The following is a 22,785-nucleotide window of genomic DNA, read 5'->3' on the forward strand; positions in this document are numbered from 1 at the left end:
TAAAATCCAACACGGGGTCAGACGGCGTCTTCGCCCCAGTCCCACCAAGCACTCAACACCCGGGCCTTCGTCCCGCCACTGATGAAACCGGGGGTCAGGCTCCCCACGGGCACAACAAGGATGCGAAGTGCCAAGGCGGAAGCCGGGAAAGCCACCCCCTCCGGACGTGCTCCCCTCGTGGCGGCCGCTCCTGGCTACGATCTTCGAGAAGGGAGCATGGGACAGCAGCCACAGGGCGCCAGTCCTGCTGGCCCCAGGCCAGCGACACGCACCGATGAATTAACAGGCCATTCACATGGTGAACTTGACACAGAGCAGCATCCTGCCTCGTAGGACGAAACAAGGACACGGACACACCTCGCAGGCCACGGCTTCGGGAGAATCGGCCGCTGAAGAGAAGGCCCTGCCACTCCTGTTCCCATGAGGGCCAAGAAGAAACAAAGGGCCATGGCGACACAAGTCCGGACAGAGGGGACCTGCGGTTGACTGTGACTGGGGCTCTCCCCGGAGCTGAGCACGGCTGGTGCTGAGCTCACCACGAGCGCCTTCCGTCTCGGAGCATGGGGCCAGCTCTGACAGGGCCTGCCCACAGCGAGAGCATAATAGGGCCCTGCATGCTCTGGGCCTCCACCTGATGGCCCTGGAGTGAGTGGGGCCGGGCAGCCCCAGGGCCACCTGCTCCATGGTCAGGTGGTCACAGGGACAGGCCATCACGCCTGCACAAGGTGACTCAGGGAGGGGAGCCAGCTCAGCCCATCAGGGACCCGATGACCACCACTAACTACCCACACTGCCTGGGGGCCCCAGGAAGGGTGGGTGGGGCTGCCTAGGTCCCACAGCTCAGAAGCAGCAAGTCTGGGGTTCCCTTCCAGACCGGATCCCAGATGCCAAACCAGACTGGCCAGGGTCCCTGCTCCCAGTGCCAGGCCCTCACTCGGCTCCCCCCAGGCCACGGGCCACAGAGCCACCAGGAGGACCCGCATAGCTCAGGTCAGGAGCAGCAGCAGGGGGCCTCCCCAAGACGAGGGAGGGTGTGGGGCCAGGATACACAGACCATGCGCTGCCCGGTCGGCCAGCCACAGGGACGTGAACGTGTCTTGCACGGGCCCATGCCAGCCCTCCACGGCCCAGGGACCCCAGTGCCCCAGGCCCTCCCGGCGGCCCCTGGCCTCCCAGGGATCCACAGCCCACACAGACCCCGCCAGCTTCTCAGAGCCCAGAACCCTCGCTGGACTCAGGTGCAGAGAGCCAGGCAGGTCCCTCCCCAGGCCCTGCACCAATGGCGGGAGAAGGCGCCTGCCCAACACCCCGATGTCCACCCGCCAGTGCCAGCCGGGGAGGGGCGCGGCGTATCCAGATCATCCTCAACACGAGGGACCCTGCGCCGGGCACTTTGCAACACGGACCTCATTCAGCTGTTTGAAAAACCCTACAAGCATTGCTGTCTTTTTGCAGAAGGGAAAATGAGGCTCAGAGACACAAAGTTCAACCTGCCCAAGGCCACTCAGCTGGTCAGTGGCGCGTGAGACCGGGACCCAAGGCTGCTGCCTGGGCACAAGGAACAGCAGGGCAGGGCAGGGGTGCAGCCATGGACGGGGAGCGAACGGAGTGGGGCTGATGTCAGGGGCACAGAGACCACTCAGGCAGGCGTCGCACAGACACACGGACATCAGCACACGCACAGCCTGCTTGAGACCCAGAAGCCCCTCCAATCCCCCAACCCAGGCCACATCCGCAGGGTGGTCAGCACTGCTCGAGGCGCAGAAGGGCTGTGACAGGAGCAGGACCCTGGGTCGCAGGGCCCAAGTCCCCAGGAACACGCTGGTTCGCTCCTCTGCCGGCCTCAAGGAGGCATGGCCAGCCCCGGCAAGAGGTCAACTTCTCCCTCCCCAAAAACGGGGGGACCCTTCCTACAGGAGATCCCAACTTCAACGGAAACCGAAAACCTGTATTCCGTTTTGTTTATAAAATAAGAGGCTGTCATCGGGATACCCGTGCGGAGGAGGGCCAGGCGCGGCACTGCCATGGGTGGGGGGAAGGTGCACGGTGGGGGTCTTTGACTCCCCTCGTTTGGCAGGGGTAACGGAGTCTCAGGGTGGCTGGTTTTCAGCTTTTTTGGGGGGAGGCTATCTTACAGAACCTCAGCATCTCCCTCATCGGCCATGTGCACCAATGTTCCCCCAGAAGCGCTCTCCAAGCCAAAGGTGGATTCGACCTCCTCCAGCCCCAGCCCCGCGGAGCCCTCCACCTCCCAGCTGAGCTGGACGGAGCCCCAGCAAGGCCGTCAGGAGCTCCCTGCCCAGCCCTGCGACCCGGCCCCCGCCCGGCTGTAAGATGAGCCAGCTCACCCAGCATCGCTGGCCCGACTAACACCAGCCCGTGCGTCCGCACGGCCCCTGGGCTGACCCCGGGATGAACCGGGCTTTGCGCTGGGCTGGGGCCTGCCTGGAAGGCTCCGCCAGCCGCCTAGACCCAGCTTCCCGCGGCGTCCCGACCCCGGAGCTCCAGACGAGCCGAGGGCCACGGTGGGGGGTCCCTCAGCCGCCTGCCAAGAACGCAGCACTCACCTCCCAGCCCCTGACCGGGCAGCCGAGCGCCCAGACCACTGCGATTCTAGACACAGGAAGGTCTCCTGGGGGCCCAGGCCCAACCACGACCACAGCGGCCACCGCCCGCCCTCCTCCTCGCCCGCCCTGAGGCTCCCGGCCCTCTCCACGCTGCCCCATGTTCTCTGGGCCTGTCCACTCTCCCCCTAGCCTTGGGAACCGGGTCATTTCCAGGAACACACCAGCTCTCTCGCCTGTAGGCGTGGACATGCTGTTCCCTGGGCCCAAAACTCCCCCATGTGTCTCCTGGCTCACTCCAACCCAGGCTCAGTTTAAATGACACCCCCTCCAGGAAGCCCTCCTGATCCTCCTGGGCAGGGTAGGGGCCTCTTCCACTATGTACCCCGAGAACACTCACCAAGCCGCAGGGCGCCCCCAGCCCACTCGTGTGAGGCTGCCAATGTCTGTGGGCTCCTGAGGGCAGGAACCATAACTGGTTCACTGAGCATCCCCGGGGCCTGGCACACAGCAGATGCCAAATAAAGACTTACTAAAGGGATGGATGGGGTGGGGACAGGAGAGCCAGTAACGGGTGAATGCAGGCTGAGTACAGGTGAGCACAGGGTTCACCACAGCCCTTAAGAAGCAGCTGAGCAAGCGCCAAGTTTCAAAGAGACCCCAAGGCACTGACAAGCTGTGCAACCCCAAGCAGGTTAAGCAACCTCTCTGAGCCCTTACTTCTTCTTCTGCAAAGAGATGTCACATACGAAGGAAGTGGCTAGGAGGCAGTGGAAGTGGACAAGTGACCATGAAGCTGGCCTTTCACATCCGTCCCCACAGGTGGTGAGGTACAGGTGGCCCAGAGCTAGCAGACCTGGGTTCAAGTCCTGGCTGCACGACTTACACCTGGGTGGGGCCTCGGGCATCTGACTGAACTCCTCTGGGTCTCAGTCCTTGTCCTCAGAAAGGGGACGGTGCCCTCGGCTTCGCCTCCCTTCACACGTCACACACAGCACTCACCAGGGGGACAGCTATGCCCCACTGCCTCCTGTGCCAGGAGTAGACAGACAAACAAGGCTGGGCCCTGCCCAGGGACTCCCACACCAGAATCAGACAGAGAGATGGCCTTCTCCAGGATCCCAAAGGGACCGGTCAGTCAGTGACACAGCGCAAGGCGGAGGGTACTCTGTCCTGGGGTAGACATCAAGGAGGGCTTCCTGCAAGAGGCACCACATGCCTCCCTCCAGCTATGACACGGTAGACTCCCACAGCCCCCAAACCAACCCCCAGGCACTCTGTCCTCAGTTGGGAGATGGGACAGACCGACATACACGCCACCCCGAGGGCAGCCACCCCAGCCATGGGCCCACGAGGACGGAAGACAGAGGCAGGAGCCCTGGCACCAGGAGGCGCAGGGTCCAAGGCCAGCCCCCCGTCCGGGCCAAGGCCTGCAGTGTTCTCATCTGGAAAATGGGCTAATAAACCCTCGAGACAGGGCCGCTGTAGGATAACTGGGCGAGCGGAGCGTGGGCGGCTGCGGTGGGCAGGCCCAGACACGGGCCCCGGCACACGGCAGGCGCTTACAACCGGGAGCCTCTGTGGGGGTCACCTCTCTTCCCATTTCTGTCACCCCGGCCCGAGTGACGGTGCTCAGCACCACTGGCTGGAACCCACACAGTCCCCCCACCGCGACCCCTGAAACCCCCACCTCACTGCACCGGCCCCTGCTGGGTAGCCGCCTCGCTGTGTGGCCCAGCCCCAGCCCCTCACCCTCTCTGGGCGCCCACTTCCTCATCCATGAGAGACTGGTCTCCAGCCCCTCCCTCGCTGACAGGCGACAGGCAGACGCCGAAGTGGGGGCGAGGCCTGACCGCAGGCTCCAAGAACCCAGGCCCCACCCACAGGGGCCCTGGCAGGGGTCTGCAGCAGCGCCTCACTGGGGAGGGCAGTCCTGAGCCCCTCTCCTCCTCCCCTTCACCCGAAAGCCAGACTCCAGAAGCATCTTCAACCAGCTCCACGCCCAGGCTGCTAGAGTCCCCTCAGGGATCAGAGAGCCTGGGCTGCTTGTCTGAGGTTGCACAGCTCCGAGTGGCAGAACGGGGCGCCCTCGAGGGTGTACTTTACCAGTGTACCATCGCCCCCTAGTCTGAACCTCGGAGAGTGGCCTTCACCATCCAGTAAACTGGACACCGGTGCCCTGTCTCCTGCTTAGTATCCCCAGCAGGTCACTTGGCCTCTCGGAGCCCCGGGTTCCTCCTCTGAACACTGAGCATGAGAACGCCCAGCCCAGAAGGCCACGAGAACGCACGATGCCCCAAAGCCGAGTGCCCGGTGCAGGCGGATGAGCGATGAATGTGCAGCCCCCTGGCCAGTCTGCCCACTGCAGGGCAGGCCCGGGAGCCAGGCCTACCCCGGCCAAAGGGAGAGAGGCACCAGCCAGTGTGGCCCAAGGCTCCCCCTTACCGCCCTCTCCTCTCCTCCGGCCAGGCCCTCGGAGGGCACAGGGCCTGGGACCCTTGGCTGCCCCTGTCCACGATCCGGCTGCAGTATGCCCACCCAACTGGCAAGCGTCCTCACCTGCCTCCGCCTCACCCCCTTCCTTCCGGCCCCGAGGGCAGCAGTGGCTTGGGTGCAAATCCGGCCATACTCTGAAGCCGCCTGACCTCGTAAGACGGGTAGGTCACAGGACCACGTGGGCCCAGAGTAATGTCACCCTGCCCCAACGTCACGACCTCAGCCAGCACCCTGGGCAGCCGTGGGAGGGACGCCTCATCTCCCCACAGGGCAGCCGGGCACACGGAGAGGGAGGTGCAGGCGGGGCCTGGCCCCCAGGCTCTGACACCCGGTCCTGTGACAGGTTGGCAGGATGTTGGGAAACCCACGAGCACGCATTTCGACACCGCCGGCCGCGTCAGCGACGGGTTTCGACACGCGGCAGCACCCGGGCAAGGGCCACTGCCATCGTGTGTGCTGCCCGCCCGCCTGCCACGTGGGGAGAGGCCAGCCTGGGCACAGCACCCCCAGCCCCTCAGCCCCCAGCCTGCAGACGGCCCTCGTCCCCAGAGCATGGAGACAAGCGTGGGGCCCCCTTGAGGGGCAAAGGCCACCCGCAGCCTGCTTCCCACAGCCCGGGCCCGGCTGCAGGCTGCAGGCTCCAGGACCAGCGGGGACCGCCCTGCGTGAGCCTCCGTGCACAGCTGTGCACCAGGACGAGGTCCTCCGCGGACCAGACTGGTCGGCCGGGGCGAAGTTGGGGAGAGGGTATTCTGGAAAGAGAAAGTGCCCACGGGGCAGCCCTCCTGCCCGGCACCGGGAGGCGCGGTAAGTGGCAAGCCCCCCAGGCCCAGGCTGCCCCCTCGTGGTCGTCCCCACGGCAGCCAGCCGGGCAGAGCTGGCACACCCACCCCTCCCAGGCCAGCTGAGCCCAGGGGGCTGCTTGTGGCCTGCATGCCTTCCCTGACTTTTAACCAAAAACAAGACTGGGGCCGGGGACGGCCACTGCCACTCAAGGCCACCTTGTGCTCCAGGGACAAGGTCCCACTGATCATGACAGCAGCCCCAGCCCACAGAGGAGGAAACCAAGGCCCAAGAAGGGCCAGCGACTCGCCCCAGGGCACACCTCGAGGACACCCTTGGGTGGGGGCAGACGACTCTCCTTACTGTCCCCACATCAGGAGACCAAGGGGCACTCTGGCTGCATCCCAGGGAGTCAGGCAATGGGGTGCCCCCTCCCGCCGTGCCCACCAGCCCTGGAGCCCTGCCCCCAGCATCCCACCAGGTCTGCAAACCCAGCAAGATTCCGGAACCTCAGAGGACTTTGCTTGGCACGCTGGGTGCTGTGAACACCCAGCCCATCCGTTCGGGAGACTCGATTTGGGGATCTGGTGTGAGCTCACACATGGAGTGCCTGTGCACGCACACGTGTATGTCTGTGACTGCATAAACGCGTGTAAGGTTTCAGGTTAAAATGGGCCTTAAACCGGGAGGAGGGGGTATCCCAACTCAGCCTCGCCCCCACGCCTCCAAACCACGAGGCTGACGGAGACGGCAGGGCAGCTTCGGGACAGCTGAGAAGGGACGGTCCCGAGGTCACTCAGCCAGAGAGGGACTCAGCCACCCCAGGCTGGACCTCGAACTCAGGCCTGCGACGCCCAAACCCAGGGAGCACCCTGGGCGGGGCCAGGCGCATGGGACGCTCACAGGGAGGGGGCCCAAAAAGGCCCTCAGAGGTGTGGCAGTCATCGCCCATCACACTAAGACAACACACACACACGTGTGCACCACCCACAGAAGGACACGCCTGACTGCTCACCTAAAGCAAGACAGCCAGCTCTCCAGAACCTTCTGCTGCTCGGGCTTTTTCACCCCACAGGGTGCATCTCTACCGCAGCAAAGCGCAGGGAGGCCCCATGGCGGAGGCTGCCTGGCCCTGGGGAGGGAGACCCCAGGCCCTCGGGGGCGCCCTCACCAGGGCCCTGGGACAGCAGGAGCAAGAGCAGCGCCATTCTTCCCGGAGCGGCTGCGCCTCCTTCTGGAGCCGGGTCACGCCCGTCCAGCCCTGAGCGGTCTCTGCTGAGCCCCTGGGGTCCCGGGGGAGTGGGAGCCAGGAGCTGGCTGGTGGGCACACGTGGGCGCCTCCCCCTACACCAGGAGAGGGCTCTCCAGGGACAGGGGCTCGTGGAGCCAAGGCCCAGAAAGAGATGTTGTTCTAAGGCCACCGCCCCACCTGCTTATCTCAGGCAGGTGAAGATGGAGGGAACAAGCACGCAGCAACTCTAGAGTGAGAAGAAAGATTCAACAGGGGCCGCTGTTCCCCCAGCTGAGGGCCTGGGGCTCCCTCACGCCCGGGACCCCTTGGCTCAAGCCAGGAAGACCCCCTACCCTCGCCCTTCTGACAGTCGAATCGAGAGTCCCAAGGGCGCTGAGGAGATGCCAGGCCCACACCCGCTGCAGCCAGGCTCGCGGGCACACGGATGCCAGGGGCCCTTTCCGGGCAGCCCCGGCCTGGAGCAGAGCCACACAGGCTGGCACCTCCAAGGAGGGCCGAGCGGGCTGCAAAAGGAACAGGGCGGTGTTTGTTTAATAACAAATTACCCCGAGCAGGTGGGGCGCGCCTTATCGGCGAGGATCTCCAGCGGGCCGATCCCATCGACTGAAGTCAGGGAACCCTGGGAACCATTAGCTTAATGAGCAGTTCCTGTGGGGTCAGCAAAACGGCTGGCTGAGCCGGAGCCCGGGAACTAGGCTGGCAGCCGGAGCCAGGCTGGGCGGGTCCTCGGGCGAGGCCCATTGAGGGAGAGGAACCCGGAGGTGCCAAGGTGTCGCCACAGGACAGCACAGGCTTCACCCCTCGCAGCTCTCCACCTGCGGGCACGTCTCTGGGCCCCCACGTGCCCACTGCACAGGTGGGCAAGTTGAGGTCTGGGAGGCGGCCCTCAAGGCCAACTGAATACCCAGGGCACACCTCAGAGGCCCACCGCACCCTCCCCTCCCCGGCGCGGCCCTAACAGCTTGGCAAAGGGGCTAACAGCCGCCTGGGTTCACGTCCCGTCTCCAGGCGGCTGGTTCCTTGACTGCTCTACGCCATGCGCCCACCAAGGCCCGAGACCACTGCCCAGCTGCCCCCTCCAAGGAGCACAGCATCCAAAGCCACACAGGAGCTGGCATTTAGGGGGCAGGGGGCAGTCCCTGGTCCCAGGCTGCTGCATGGCCTTGGGCGAGGGATCCACCTCTCTGGGCCTCAGGTCCCCACAGCATGTGGACAGTCCCTCTGGGCCCTTCAGAGCCTGACACCGTATTTCCAGGTGCACCTTCTGGAAGCAGGAAAACCAGGCAGCTGGAGACAGATTCCCCAGCCCCACCCGGCTCCTCCTGAGGAGGCCCAAGCCCATTGGTGGGAGGAGGCTTCTCCCCACCCTCCCACTGCTGGGCCCTGCCACAATGGCCCCAGGCCGGCCTCATGCAGCCCATGGGGGCTCAGGGCCGGGGGCAGCTGCGGCTGGTGCTGGGGAGGGGGCTGCTTCCACTTCCTCTGGGAGCCCGCCACGGCCGGGCGGCCCTGTCCTGACACCGAGGTAACAGGTTCCAGATGTGTGGCCAGGGGAAGACAGGAGCAGCCCGCACCCTGCTGAGGAAGCCGGAGACGGCCTGATAATGTGGAATTCCTGAGCCCGTGCCAAGGCCCAGGGACCCGCGCGGGGGCGGCGAGCAGTGCTCAGAGAGGAGGGGCCACTGCCCATGCCCATGCGTGTGCCGGAGACCACCCAGGCAGCAACGATGCTGGGGACACCCCGAGGACCACAGTCCCTGCCCTGGCCGCCTCCCCGCCGGGGCCCCGGCATCTCGGAGCCTCAGTCTCCCATCTGTGACCGGGCACAGCAGCTCCTCCAAGGCTGCTGCTGCTGCACGCAGGGCCTGGTCTGAGAGACGCTGACCAGTGGCTACGGCACCCTGCAGAAAGGAAGAGGTGCGAGCAGGCGCCAAACAAGATCCCAGTCATAAGGCTCCCACCAAGTCAGAGCGACTCTCCCAGAGGCCGCTCGCCGGACGCCCGACCCCCAACCGACAAGCTCATGCCAAGGGGCCAGCTTCATCACTGCCGGGTGTTTGTGTGCGCCTCCCCCCCCAGCCAAGCCCCCCAGCGTGGGACCTCTCCCGGGAGGGACGGATGATAGGGTGGGGGCTCTGGTGAATGGAGGGGGTATTTGGGGGGGTTCTTTCTGCCCAACGTGTCTTCCCTTCCATCAGTGGAACATTCCAAGTGTGCCTCCATGAGTCCACCGGGCCCCTCGGAGGTACCCCTGGCCACGGTTTACAGCCACCAAGGACACACATGAAACCGGTCCAGCTGTCCCTTCCCAAGCCCACTGAGGGACAGCCAGGGCCTCAGTCCACACAAACACACACACACCCCCAGCACAAGCCCCTGGGCCCGGCATTCCACCTCATCCAGCCAGCACAGCTAAGGCTGGAGGGAAGAGAGCTGGGCCTGGCCACACAAAGCACCAGGGCACACCGTCCACACTGAGGCTACACGGGCAAACCCAGAGATGAGCCAGGAACACTTGGGGCTCACGATGGAACGTGGGGTGCAGCTGATTCTCTTGGGAGCAGATGTACCAGCCCAATTCGTCCACGGTGGCAGGGTCGGCCCGTGCTCCAAGCACATGGGGGCCCCTGGACCCAAATGCCTCCTTGGCTCAGCCACTTGGGCACCACTGCCCGCCAGGGGAAACAGCAGACGGGGCAGAGGGGTTTCAGCCAGACACTGGCAGGCTATTAGGGCGTGATCCTGAGTCTCCATCTCTCCATCTTTAAAACGGGGTTCTCGGGAGGACCCTGCGAGAGGGTGCACGTCGGGTGCTCTCCGAGGCCTGGTGCGCGGTCATCCTGATCAGCGCTGCCTCTGCCCCAAGAGCTGAGCGGGCCCCGCCTCCTCCCTCCCCACATCAGGACCACGGCTACAGTCCCCACCCAAAACTTCCCAGCCTTTAGCAGATGCTGGGGGGCGGCCCCCGCGTGCAGAGTGACCTTGGACAGGGAACAGCCCTCTCCAGCCTCAGTTTCCTCATCTGTAAGAGGGAGGGTGGGTGGGAGGGGGAGGGATCAGACATCCTCATCTATAATCTTCAAAAAGCAGGAATGACACGCCAGGGCCACAAGGCCAGGCCCAGCCTTGGACACTTGGAGCCCATACTCCCGGCTCCTCCCCAAGTCACCAAAGCAGGGGCCCAGCTGAGTCCCAGACAGTCCAAGCACCAGCAAAGGCAGGGCTGGGCCGAGCACGGCCCTACAGATGGTCTCGAACTCCCAGTGCACCCCACGCTGCCACCTCTCTCCCCTGCCCAGCAGAGCCCAGCCTGGGCGGGGGGCGGGGACCAAGCTCAGAGGCTGCTCCCCCTCTAGCCACACCTCCAGCAAGAAGCTGCCCAGACGGCCTCCATGGCCAGGAGGGCAGGGCAGTGCCCCAGTCGGAATCTTGACCTGACTTGTCTGAGCCTCCGTTTCCAAACTGTAAACTGCCCCTCGGGCTGCTGGGACATGTGAAGGGACCGTGCTCGTGACAGGTGGGCACCCAGAGGAGCTGCTGTCATTACTGTCGCCAAAGACATCAACCCCAGGCCCTTCCCAGAGCCTCTCGGCAGGTCAGCTGGCCCGTGCTCCCCGGGGCAGGGGTCGCATAATACGCAGGGACCCCCAGCGCCCACACAGGGGACACTCACCCGTCCTTTCGGCCCGCCCGGATGCACAGGTTCCCGCCTCACAGCTTCTGAATGCCTGGACTTCAAGCAGGATGCTGTGGACCTCAGCCCAGTGGGAAAACGTCTTCACTCAGTGTGAGATTTAGGGAAAAAAGATCAGTCACAGCAGCCCACCACCGCAGTAGAAGAGTCTAGAAAATCGGGCAGGAGGAGGGGCAGGGGGAGGTGCGGGCGAGGCCTGTGTTCCCGTAACCACACTGGCAGCGCAAACTGCCCTCTCTCTTAACTTGTCCTTTCTTCCAGCTGCAAACTTCTCCGGCCAAGCTTTCCCCTGGAACCGCTGAAACAAGTGGAAGTGAAAAAACGTCGGGAGCGGAGCTTTCCGCAAAAGGCACCATGAACGCGCCTACCCCAAACTCACCCTGTGCCCGCTGCTGAGCCTCCCAGCGCCCAACGACCAGCAGGAAAGCAGGCACTGCCCCGAAGATGTCCTCGCCACGGCCACTGCACACGACCCTCTGCCGACGACCCTCTGCCCACGCCCACCATCCAGGCCTTTGGAAACGGTGCCAGCAAGTCGCAGAAACCAACAGCGGCAGCCAGCCCCACGGAGACAAGGCCCCGGCAGGGGCGAGGGGTGCCAGCAGAGCGGCCTGCGGAGTCCGCCCCGGGCCCATTAGGGCTGGCGCTTAGATGGGAAACCAGCGAGGTGTGAAATTAGTTGGTCCTCGCAATGGACGCCTGCCACGTCTCCCCTCCTGCACGGAAGGGCTGGGCACAGGGGGCCCGGCCTCCGCTCCCCAGTGGGGGATGGTGGGGTGCCTCCGAGCAGCCCTGCACCACCCCGCAAGCTGTGCGGAGACAGAGGGCAATGAGGCCCCGCTGCCCCTCCCTGCAGCCATCACTTTGGTTATAACCACCACCAGACAGGACCCCCAGGAGGGTCGCCATCCACAGGCAGAGAGCACTGCAGGAACTGAGCGCCCAGCACCCCCAGGAGGGTGAGGGGACCACCGCCGAAGCTCCTGGGCTTGGGTCAGGGGTAAGGGGGTGGGAGGCAGGGGCGCCAGCTTCTCGGCCATCCGCATCCTCCTCTCACCAAGGACAGCAAGGATTTGCCCAGACTGGGGCTCACAGCGGGGGAGGGGCACAATGGCCACGACAGTGGACGCTCCAGACTGGAATGAAAGTGGCGTGGGAGTGAGGCTGGATGCAGGCTCAGGCGTGGGGAAAGCCCCCTCCTCGCCCCGAGCCCCGCCAACCTGGTTCAGCCACCAACACGGGCATTTACCCCGCCAGGAGCCAGGCTCGGCCGTGCGGGGACGGAGGCACAGCGGTGGGGCTCGGCTCCAACACAGATGCTGAGTCTCACTCCTGCTCAGCCTCCTCTCTCTCCTGCTCAAAGGAAATGATGGCGTGCACCTCCACGCCCACCCAGTGCCCAGCTCGGGTAAAAGCTTGGGAAGCCACCAGGGGAGAGAAGCGGCCCAGCTCCTGGAGGCGGCTCTGCTACTGAGGAACACCGTCGTTTATTCACTCAGTGCACCCCGCGGAGGCCAGCCAGCATGGCGCTGGGTGCTGGGCACACAGTGGGAGAGACCTCTGGCTGGAGACACTGAGATGAGCAAGAGGGCACCAGGCAGAGAGGACGGCCGGTGCTGACGCTCAAGTAGGTGGGCTAAGACACGCAGTGTGGGTCCACCCTGGCGAGTGGGGGCAGGTGACCAGGGGCAACAGGGACCCACTGAAGGCACGAACAGGGAGCTCCATGAGCAGCATGGACAAGCACAGCGTGCGTTCCAGAGCCACGCTCCCTCCCAACCCACACGGGCAGTGGGACAGGGGCCAGGAGAGGCGGTGCGGCCAAGCTGGGGCTCCTCAGGCCAGCCGCAGCCCTGCCAAGCTCGACAGCCATGCTTTGGGGCCATCCTCACAGGAGCTGAGGCTCCAGCCCGGCAAGGCTGTGGGAACACCCTGGCTCCCCAGGGCACTTGCTCCAGGGGACGGACGGACTGCTGTCCCCAGTCCACAGACTGGCAGGGGAAACCCCTACCCAGGTCAGCCCAGGAGAAGGCCCAAGGGACTCTGGCTCTGAGCGCTTGTTCCGGAACATTCCGCGTCCGCTTGGTCACTTGGGCAGGCGGTGGGCGGCCCTGAGAGCCACAGGCCTGCTCCCAGACAAGGACAGCTCGAAGACCCTCTGATTTTAATCAGAGCCATGAGGCGCTTGCTCAGCCATTAGGAGACACAGATCACAGCATGAACAAGCTCACGCCCAGCAAACGCCAGGTGCAGCCCCCAACGGTGCTCAGGCCCTGACACTCGAGCGTTCGGGGCCTTCCAGCTTGCGAGCTACAACACTTCAGCATCCGCAACCTCACATGTCACCTGCACCTTCCCACCACAGCATCCCAGCCCCAGGCAGCCCCCCACGCAGGGACGGACTCGGCCAGGGAGGGCAGGGCGGTGACACGGGAGATGAGGAAAGCAGTGGACTGGGTCGGACACAGGTGACAGCCCGGCAGTCCTCCACCTGGCCTGTGCACGCAGTAGGCCTGCAGCCCACGCTGGGCTACAGGACCAGGCAGTGTCCGGAGGAGGTAGGGGCAGCCACCCTGCCCTGAGGGAGGTCTCAGTTTGAAATGAGAACAGTCAACAAGATCTCTCAGTTCCCTTCTGGCTCCAAGACCAGGTGCCTGACCCAGAGAAAGTTCCAGAATCAATTAGCTGATGAACGAATTAGGAGAATGATCACTGCGTGAATGTGATAAGTCAGATGGCAGGGCAGGTGGAAAAGTCAAGTCTGACAGCAAAAAGCCGGCTCTTCCCATCAGACAAAACGGAAGTAGGGCAGGCACATGCGCACTCGCCTCATTGGGCTCAGCAGGACCCAAGCCAGGCACCTTGGAGACACTGCCAGGCCTCCTGGGGCTGGCACCACCCCGGGGGCTCTGAAAGCCGCCAGGATTAGGATCTGGTATGAGCCCAGGACCCCCTCCCCACAGCCTCCCTGCCACAGACAGGCCACCCTTGGGAACCTGTCCCGCCTCAGCCCCACGCATCCACCCTCCAGCCCAGGCGGAGGCCTCAGGCCTGGGCCCTGCCCGGGCCAGCCCCCACTCACGGGGACCCCAGGACTTGGAGGGGGCTATTCCCTCCAGGAGATTCGGGCCAGAACTCCTCCCTCAGCAGCCCCAGATCCCAGGCTCAGGCCCCATGAAGGCAGAGCGTCTCCTGTCCGTCTCTCAAGAACTTTCAACAGACCTGAGGGCAGCGAGCCACGAGGCGCCCGGCACCCACACTGCCTCCACCACCTGGCCTTTGGGAAAGGAAACAGAAGGGGAGCCACACAGCCAGGCACAGCGGAGGCCGGATTCGAACCCAGGACTTCGGCCACCTGCGGTCTGCAAAGCCACCAGGCAAAGCCAGGCCTCCTTGTCACCGCGTGATCCCGTGACCAGCAGGGGTGGGAGTGGGGAAGGAACTCCGTGCTGCTTCCTGCCCGCTCTGCCCCACCCCTGACGACAAGCGAGCCTGCAGCCTGTCCCCCCAAGGCCCAGTTGAGGCTGCAGGCCACTGGCAGCTCTGAGCACAGCCCAGGGACCCTGACCACCCCAGGCAGCACAGAGTAGAGCAAGGGCTTTGGGGATGGGCCTGGGCTCCCTCCCCAGGGGTAGAGGCCATAAGAAAGCCAGCCCCGACCATCCGACTCAGCACAGCTCACGCGTGGCCTGGTTCTGGGCTCCAGGCATGGGAGCCTGGGCAGCTCCAGAACCTTCGACCTGCACCTTGGGGCAACGAGGAGCCTCTGCTGCCTGAGCCCCCCCCCCTTCACAGGCCAGCCCCACCCAGAGCTCCCCCTAGGCCGCCCTGCCCAGCTAGACACACGGCCTGAGCCAGCCCACAGAGGAAACAGACAGGAGGCAGCCTGGGGCCGGCGCCAGGGCACAAGGGCTGTCACAGGACCTTACAACCCCAGCCCGCCACCCACCCCACCAGGCCAGGGCCCAACAGTGGCTTGTTCCAGACCCAAGGGCCACACGTACCCTGCCGTGTCCCAGGATATGGGCCACAAGTGATTTCCAGGTTTTATTACGTATCCAGCTGAGTAAGGGAGGGGTCTGTCTTTACCATTCTTCAGGAAAAATCAATCCAGGCCTCCTAAGGGGAGGGGTTAGCCACATCCCCGGGCCCCGCCCTCCTAGACAAAGCTGCCTTTGGCATCGCGAGAAGGCTCCGAGCCCAGAGGAGAATGAGGAGGAAGACCTGTGGAATCCATTTTCCGTGGGCGCTGGGGCCTGGGGACCCTGGGAGTCCATTGAGGAGTGCCCAGGTGGGGCAGGGCGGGCCAGGTGGGCAGGTGCCGGGGGCAGGAGCAGCAGCGTGGAGCAGCAAGAGGGATGAGGGGAAGTGCAGACAGACGGAGAAGCGCACGGGGAAGGGGGCTGGGCCCGGCACACCCATAGTGATTAATTAGCTTGTGATTGCCAGGGAATTAGCACAAGGCCGCTCCAAACCATCAGAGCCCATGGGCAGCCCCGCCATGGCCGCCGGAGTCCTGCACTCTTGTGTCAGGCTCTGCGCCCACTGGTAGGCCTCGGTTTCCCCAGTTGTACGGTGAGGTCAGTGGCTTTCAAATCCAGCTCTAAGGCGCCCTCCGGTGGAGCAGGGGACCCCCAGCCCCCAGACCAGAGAACGCCTCGCCTTCCCAGTTCTGACCTGCTGATGGCCCGGGAGAGGCCCCAAAGCCACAGCTGCGCCCAGCACTCTAAGGGCCTGCACCCACCCTGCTCTCTGCCGCAGGCCTGCGCTTCCTCCTGGGCGTCACCCCTAGCTTCCCCCGTCCCCAGGAAGGGCTCCACAGACGCTCCCTGAACTGAACGGGCCCCTCTGCCACAGCAAGGAGCGGGGCACGGAGCTCAGTGGAAACGCCCTCACGTGTGCCTGTGAGCCCCTGGGCCGACCCAGCCTGACCCACAGGGCTCCCTCTGCACCTCTTCCCCGTCATTTCCTGGGCTCCAGGGAACACGGGGAGCCCATCCGCCCTGAGCCCACAGCAGCAAATCGTGGGGCCCCTGCCCTCTGCCCGTACACACAGCACGTTTTCGCACACGGGCTGGGCTTGGAGCCGCCAACGTTCCCAAGGCCGCCACGGCCACCACCGCTGCATGGAGACCCCAGCCCTGCCCGGGCCTGCCCCAGGAATGGTTTGTCTCTGGCCGGGCCGCTCAGCAGCAGGGGCCAGGGGAGGGGAGGGGGCCTGGGGGCAGCGCTGCTCTGCTGGACGGCACCCAAGCAGAAGCGTGGAAAGACGGATTCCTGGAGAAGTCTCTGGAACGGAACCTGGGTTCTAGCACACAACGCTGCCATGGCTCCCACAGGGTCACGCCCAGACTCTGAGACCTGCTCAGCCTCAGCTCTTGAGCTCCTCACAGAAACGCAGAACTCCTCTCTCACCTCTGAGCCTCTGCATATACACTGCGCCCCCACCTGTTCTCTGGTCTGGACTAGAGGTTCACCTCCTCCAGGAAGCCTTACCTCAAGCTCCACTCCAGGCCAGGGGCTGATGGAAACCCTTTCACTCTGGACTGCGGCTGCCCATGTCCCACCCCCCCACCACAACCACACCCCGGGCCCTCATGTACCTCCTGCCTAACCAGCTCCAGCCCAGCCCACGGTGAGGACACCCCCACAGGACGGGGCAGAACTCAGCTGTTTCAGCTCTGACCTGGGAGAGGATCCCACACTTGTCTCTGTCCTGGGCCAGCAGCGGCACACGGCCCCCCGCGGGAGAGCTCTGAAGCAGATGGCCCTCAGGCGGGCAGGCGGCCAGGGTTTGGCCGTGAAAACCCCCGTAGGCACCACGCCTCATCCAGCTGTGCCCAGAGCATCCCCAGGCTCCCCAGGCCCCCCGTGATCCCGTCCCTCATCCCCAGGGTGCCGCGGGCGGACCACACAGCACCCCCGCCTTCGCTGAGCGGCCCAGGCCAGCTGGTACCTCCCACCTACTCCTCCGCTGTCCCTTGTCCCTGCTGACCTTGGGTCTCCTACAAGCTGCCCCCGCGCTCTCGTCCTGCAACAAGATAGGTCAAAGGTTGCCAGGGCAAACCCAATACACAAACTTATGAAGAAACTGTGATCTTCACACAATTGTCTAAAAACATAGGCTCTGACCTGAGGGGGCCCCTGTCTGCTGACTTCTGGCACATGTTTGTGTCCTTCAAGGTCCCAGCTAACAGAAATCAGACTTCTGGTTGGGTAGGGCCTTCCCTACCTAAAATCTGCTCAGGACTTTGTCCCCTACAGCAACCCCCGGGCCTCGCAGGCCCCGCGCCTGGAGCCACAGCTGGGAGCTCTCACCACCCCGTCGACACAGCCGACCCTGGCCTGCGATCCACCCTCTGTGCTCACCACAAACAATCCTCATGGACAGGAGGGCCTCTCACAGCCCCCAATCCCCCAGGGCAGAGGAGGAAACTGAGGCCCCGGAAGTGCCTGATAGTCCAGCTACGTGAGCGGGGCCGAGGTGGGCCCCAGCTCTGTGCAAGGCCCCTGTTTGCCAGGAACCGCGAGGAGCAAGGTGAGCAGACGGGAGGCGGCAGCCCCCGCCCCCACGGCAGTGAACTCCGGCCAGGATTCTCCTACGGGGAGAGAGCCCTCCACCCGGGGCAGGAACCAAACCTGTCCAACTGCCCGGGACTGCTCAGCACCTGGGCGACTATCTGCTCCATCGCATTTCTCAACCCAGCACTGAGCAAGCGATTGCAACAGGCTGCGGAGACAAAGATAAGGAGACGGGGCGGGGGGCGGGGGGGGACTGGGATGGGGGGGAGTTTGTTTTGTTTTGTTTCCGCGCCCCCCCCCCGCCTTCACTGCTCTCCAGCCTTTTGAGGGGCCCGAGGCTTCCTGGGGGAGGCCCTGCACAAGGCTGGGGCTTGGGAGCTCTGGGCCACCAGCGGGGCGGCTGGCTTGGGAGGGAGGCAGGTGAGGGCACCCAGGGGAGATACCCTCTGTCCCGGGGTGGGGGCTGAGCAGGCCCCCGGGCAGGGTGAGGCTGGGGTGGGCAGCAGCCCTCTGAGAAAGCTGCCCTTTCCCAACTGCGGGGGCACATGTGCCATCAGCCAAGCTGTCACCTTCCCTTCCAGCTGGACCATGATGAGAAAGTAGGTCCACCTCCCCATCGAGGCGCACGGGCATCTGGCCCGAGAGCTACCCAGCAGCAGCACTACTGTGCCCAGCACACAGCATGCTTGGAAAACAGAGCCAGCCCCTGGGGGAGGGAGACGCCCTGGACAAGGCCCTAACACTCCCCAGGCCTCCGTGTGAGGGGCAGCCGGGCTGCCCTCCTCTGTGAGACTGTGCGGCAGGCACACAGTAAGAGCACACAGTGGGGGTCCTGTACCTCCCTCGGCCTGGCCGTCAGTCAGGGATGTTTTCTTATGCCCAACACCTTAACCCCTGCCCCCACTGGCACATCCTGGGTGTGATCCAGGTGTGAGTGGCACAATTCTCCACCTTATAAAAGCCTGACAGGGCAGGACTTTATTCTCCTCATTCCACTGAGAAGGAAACTGAGGCTCAGAATGCTTAAGTAACTTGCCCAGGGCCCCCGGCTCCCCCACTGGGGGTCACCCCCAAAATCCTGACACCGTTCCCCCACCTCCTTGGGACTGGCCTGCCCAGCCCCACAGGGTCGGGGGCTAGGAAGTCGGGCAAAGGTAGGCAGCTTCCAGAGAAGGCCCCTGGCCCCATCACAGCCCGCCGGGGCAGCAGGGGAGGGAACAAAGGCCAGCAGGGTTCACACTTTCCCAGTCACCAGGGGAAGGAGGCCTGGCCTCGGACAGGCCTGAGCCAGGTCCCACAGTGGCGGCTCTGGGTGGGCCTAGCTCTGGTTCCCCATGGGGGCATGGCCCTGCCCCCCACAGAGGGTATCGAGGCCATCCCAGAGGGCAGGTGGCTGTCCCCCAAACCCGCCCTGCCCAGGGTTTGTCTGACACCTGGCAGCAGGCCAGCCTCCTCAAAGCCTCTGCTCCCCTGGGACCAGGGTGCTACGAAGCTTTCCAAAAAATGCAGACCCCAGGGCAGGGCAGAGCCCAGGGCTGGGGGAGGAACTCCCCTGCACAGCTACAGGTTGCACAACAGGCTGGGTCCCTACCTGCCTCCACAGTGTCGCAAGGACCCACCATCCTCCCAGGCTGGAGAACACTGTGAGGGCGGAGGCCAGGCACCTCCCCAACCCTGAGTAGGGGGTGGGGGTCCAGGGATCCCCAGCCGCTGGGCACTTGGCCCTGGCCACAGAGGGTGCTTTAAAAACCTCTGCAGGCAACCGCTGTCCTCTCTTCCTCCTCGGTCTGCTGCCCGCCCAGTTCCGGGCCTGTGCCTCTCTCTCCCCACCCCACTTGAGAGGCGAAGCACAAGCATGACATTAACCAAAACCGACAGGCGGCAATTCCCAGGGCTGTTCGCCCTCCCGGCTCTCCCGAGAGCAGATCAGGAAACTGAGGCTGGGGGGGGGGGGGGTGTTGCCTGACACCTCCCTGGGTCAGGCTGGTTTCACTGTCTGCCATCCAGTTGAATAGGATTCTCTGCCCCCTCCAAGTCGGACTACCTGCCTGGCCCAGCTGGGAGCTCGGACGTCCCAGCCCTCCGGGCGCTGCTCACACTTACCCTGGGAACCCACAGCACAGACCCTGAGACCTGGGCCTGCATGTTCCACAGGTGAGGACAGACCCCAGAGGAGAAAGAAGCAGAGACACAAGCCCAACAGCGGAGGTCCACCCCCAGCAGGACCCCTGCCCCTCACGCCCTGGGGTGGTGCCCAAGCACCAGGCAGGGAGAGCGGGGCTGGGCACAGAGGAGGGCTTGGGGACACCTGGCTCCTGAGCCCAAAGGTCGACCTGGGCAGATGAGAGAGGGACACACACCTTCCTGGAATCGCGGGCCCAGGCATTCTGCCACAGAGACCCCGCTCACAGCCTCTGAGAGCAGAGGAGCCAGTCTTAGGGGGTCCCTCTGGCCCCGACATCCCAGAACTCCAGCGCACACTCCCCAACTCCCAACCGAGACTTCCCAGTGGCCTCTGGGCCCCTTCCTCAGCCCCGGAAGGCCCGTGGGCCCTGCAGAGGAGACCAGAGTGCAGAGGTGCGTGGGACAGAAGCCACAGATGGGGACTCAGATATCATCACCCGAGGAGCGTGCAGAAGCTGGGACGCAGCAGAGAGGCCTGACCCAGATCGCAGACTTTCAGCAACCACAGATTCACATCTCCTGAAGATTTCAACCTCCTGGGAAGCTTGACTCACACACACACACACACACACACACACAAGGAGCTATGGGAAGGACCCCTGGGAACACCTGGCCCAGATGATCAGAGCCAGTGGGTCTCAACCTGCCTGCATGTTAGAACCACCCAGGGGGCCCAGGCAGTGCTCCCAGGTTACAGATCAAATTGGTTTGGGGTGTGTCCTTGGCACCCGATGTTTTGAAAGTTCCCATGATGACTGCATGGGCAGCCAGGCTGAGAACCGCTGGCCGGGCCACAGCCAGGCTCCAGCTCACTGCGCTGGGTTCGTTCACCCCAGCACCGAACAGATCCTGCAGGCCTTCTCATGCCAGATCACTCAAGGAGGAAGGACGCAGGATAACAGTGGCATTCAGCCGGAAACCCTGCACAAGGTATGATGGAAACGGACACAGCCTCATCAGCCAGCGCTCGGTGCAGGAGCTCGATCCGATTAGTCCTGGCAACTGCAGACCCAGGACAGCAACAGCACAGCACAGCACGTGCCTCCACCTCCCCCTCCCCCACCCCGTGGTCTTCCCTGGCAGACATCACCAATTCATCACAGCACCCTTCCCCACTGAGACCCCAGAACTTCTCAGAGCCCAGCCCCACGCAGCCACAACAGGTCCATCAGGACAGGAGCGCTGGCTGGAGCAGGCCACTCCCTTCCCAGCCACGGACCAAATGGGTATTTAATGGAGGCAAGAGTGGTTATGGCCTGAGTCCTGTCCCTTTCTCCAGGGGCCTGGCGGCCTCTGCTCTCTCACTCGCGCCCCAAACCCACCCCGCCAGCACTTTTGGGACACTTCCCCCACCTGCGGACGGAGCCCTCTGCACACTCTCAGTGTGGCTTGTGGATGTGCCTGGAGCTGTCCCTGATTCCCGCCAATATCACCAGCAAGAGAGCAGGAACCTCAGGTCACAGGTGGCTTGGCTTACCAAACGGGTGCACCCAGCCCTGTAAATGAAGCCCATTCCAAGGGCAGCAGGGGGCTCCAGAGAGGAGGACCCTCCTTGCCCGAGGCCTGGCATCAGAGGCAGAGGGCCCCACAGCCCTCCTGCTCCAGGGAGGGCAGGGAGAGGCAGACAACCCGCTGCCCCAAAGAAGGAGGGGTGTGTCCAGGCCACCACCTGCAGGAGGACAGGCAGGTCCAGCTGGACACATGAGGGACACACAGATTCCAAGAAGCTGACAGTGAGTCACTCTGTAATGTCAGTCCTCTTTTGAAAGCAAGTGAAGGTTTGCTTAAAGCAGTAATGCCTCTGGCTAGACCACGTGAAGGGAGACCGGCCTAACGTGCACAGGCATGTGGCATGCATGCGTGTGTGTGTGGGCACACATGCAGGCACACGCGCACACAGGCAGCCCAGGCCACCTGGGATCCCGTCTCTCCACACCGGCCCCAGGCCTCCCATCCCTACGGGCCGTCAGAAATTCCACCTTCTAGGGATATTTATAAGCACAACTCCAGCAGCCTTTTAAATCCATTTAAGAAAATAAACACAGCTCCTCGCAGCTGAGCCAGCCCAGTCCAGTGTCTGCTCTCGTTTCTTCAGGCCCCAGAACCCCCAGCTCAGGGCCTGGCCCTCCAAGCCACCCTGGCAGCCCCAGCCCCCTCCTTCCAGTGCCAGAGAGGACTGTGCACCCCAACTCAGCAGACAGTGCCAGGGTCCTGGGCTGCTCCCCCTCCCAGGCCATGCGCCCAGGAGCCCCACCCGGATGGCACGGCTGGAACCACTGCGCTCGACAGCCAAAGCCCCAGAACCAAGCAGGCGTAAACGCCCTCCTGCCCCTCTGAGTGGGAGCCAGGGCCCGTGCCAGGAAGGGGGGCCAGGTCCCTGAGGAAAGAAAGCACAGGGGGAAGAACCAGACTGAGGAGTCGCTGCCTTGTGACAAGGGAAAACAACAGAATGAGCAGTCGGCCCCAATGCTTCAGGGGGCTCAGCCCCCAGCTCCCCCAGCAAGAGGCCAGCTGAGCCTGAGATGTCCCCAAAGGGAGCAGGCCACCCCTGCTCTCCCAGCCGACTGCGCCAGGCCACGCATAGGAACCTCTCGGCCTATCCAGCACGATGTGTACGTGGACATTAAGAACTGACCACATTGCCGCTCCCCCATGCTGGCACTGCACATGGTCCCTCAGTCAATCCAGGCACCTGCAGCCACAACTTTGTTCCCCTGGGGAAACTGAGGCCTAAGTCAAGCCAGCGCACCAGGAGCTGCAGGTAGTGGCCCCGGTGCGCTGCCCCCAGCACCCGGCAGTGGCCAGGGATGAGCTCCAGCCCCGCGAAAGGAAAACAAGGGAAGCCCAGCAGGAGAGCAGCTGGAGGCTGGGTGGTCCAGACGCTCAGCCTCGCACAGTCTGCTGCTTGGCAAGTGGCCACCTCTGCCCGCTGCCGGGCAGGGCTGAGGCGGGGAGGAGCAGGGCAGTGCTGCCAAGCCCTGTACTGCCCGTCTGGGGGCCTGGACTGGGGCCCCTGCATGCTCCCAGCGCCGAGACACACCCAGAGGCCTGATGCAGCCCATCAGACCCTGAGGGCCATGGCCAGCTGGCACCACGCCTGGCCAGATACCACCGCCTCCCTGTCCCCTGACCCAGCACACCACCCAGGGTTTCCCACACACCCATCTGGAGTGGCACTGTCCAACCAAGCTCAGGCTCCCCCGCGGTCCAGGGGCCCAGCGTGAGCTCTCCCACCCCTCACCCTGCCAGGCACCCCTGACACACCTCCTGGGCAGCCCCCAAGCCCACTG

The 22,785-nt window shown here is 64.3% G+C and overlaps 1 protein-coding gene across 5 annotated transcripts in view; it reads right to left on the reverse strand.

Moving 5' to 3' along the window:
- The window catches only part of RXRA (retinoid X receptor alpha), a 102,189-nt gene that overhangs the window by 53,552 nt on the left and 25,852 nt on the right, over positions 1-22,785 (reverse strand). Inside the window, exon 1 of one of the 5 annotated variants that reach the window (XM_044778436.2) lies at positions 10,769-11,052. The exons of 3 other annotated variants lie outside the window; for them this stretch is intronic. The gene's annotated coding sequence lies outside the window, so the exon portion shown is untranslated. Of the gene's footprint in view, positions 1-5,123; positions 5,192-10,768; positions 11,053-22,785 lie in introns of those variants that run through there. One more of the 5 variants, XM_070518417.1, reaches the window with a different exon arrangement.

The sequence above is a fragment of the Equus asinus genome, chromosome 10 (genome assembly GCF_041296235.1).
Source record: "Equus asinus isolate D_3611 breed Donkey chromosome 10, EquAss-T2T_v2, whole genome shotgun sequence".
NCBI lineage: Eukaryota > Metazoa > Chordata > Mammalia > Perissodactyla > Equidae > Equus > Equus asinus.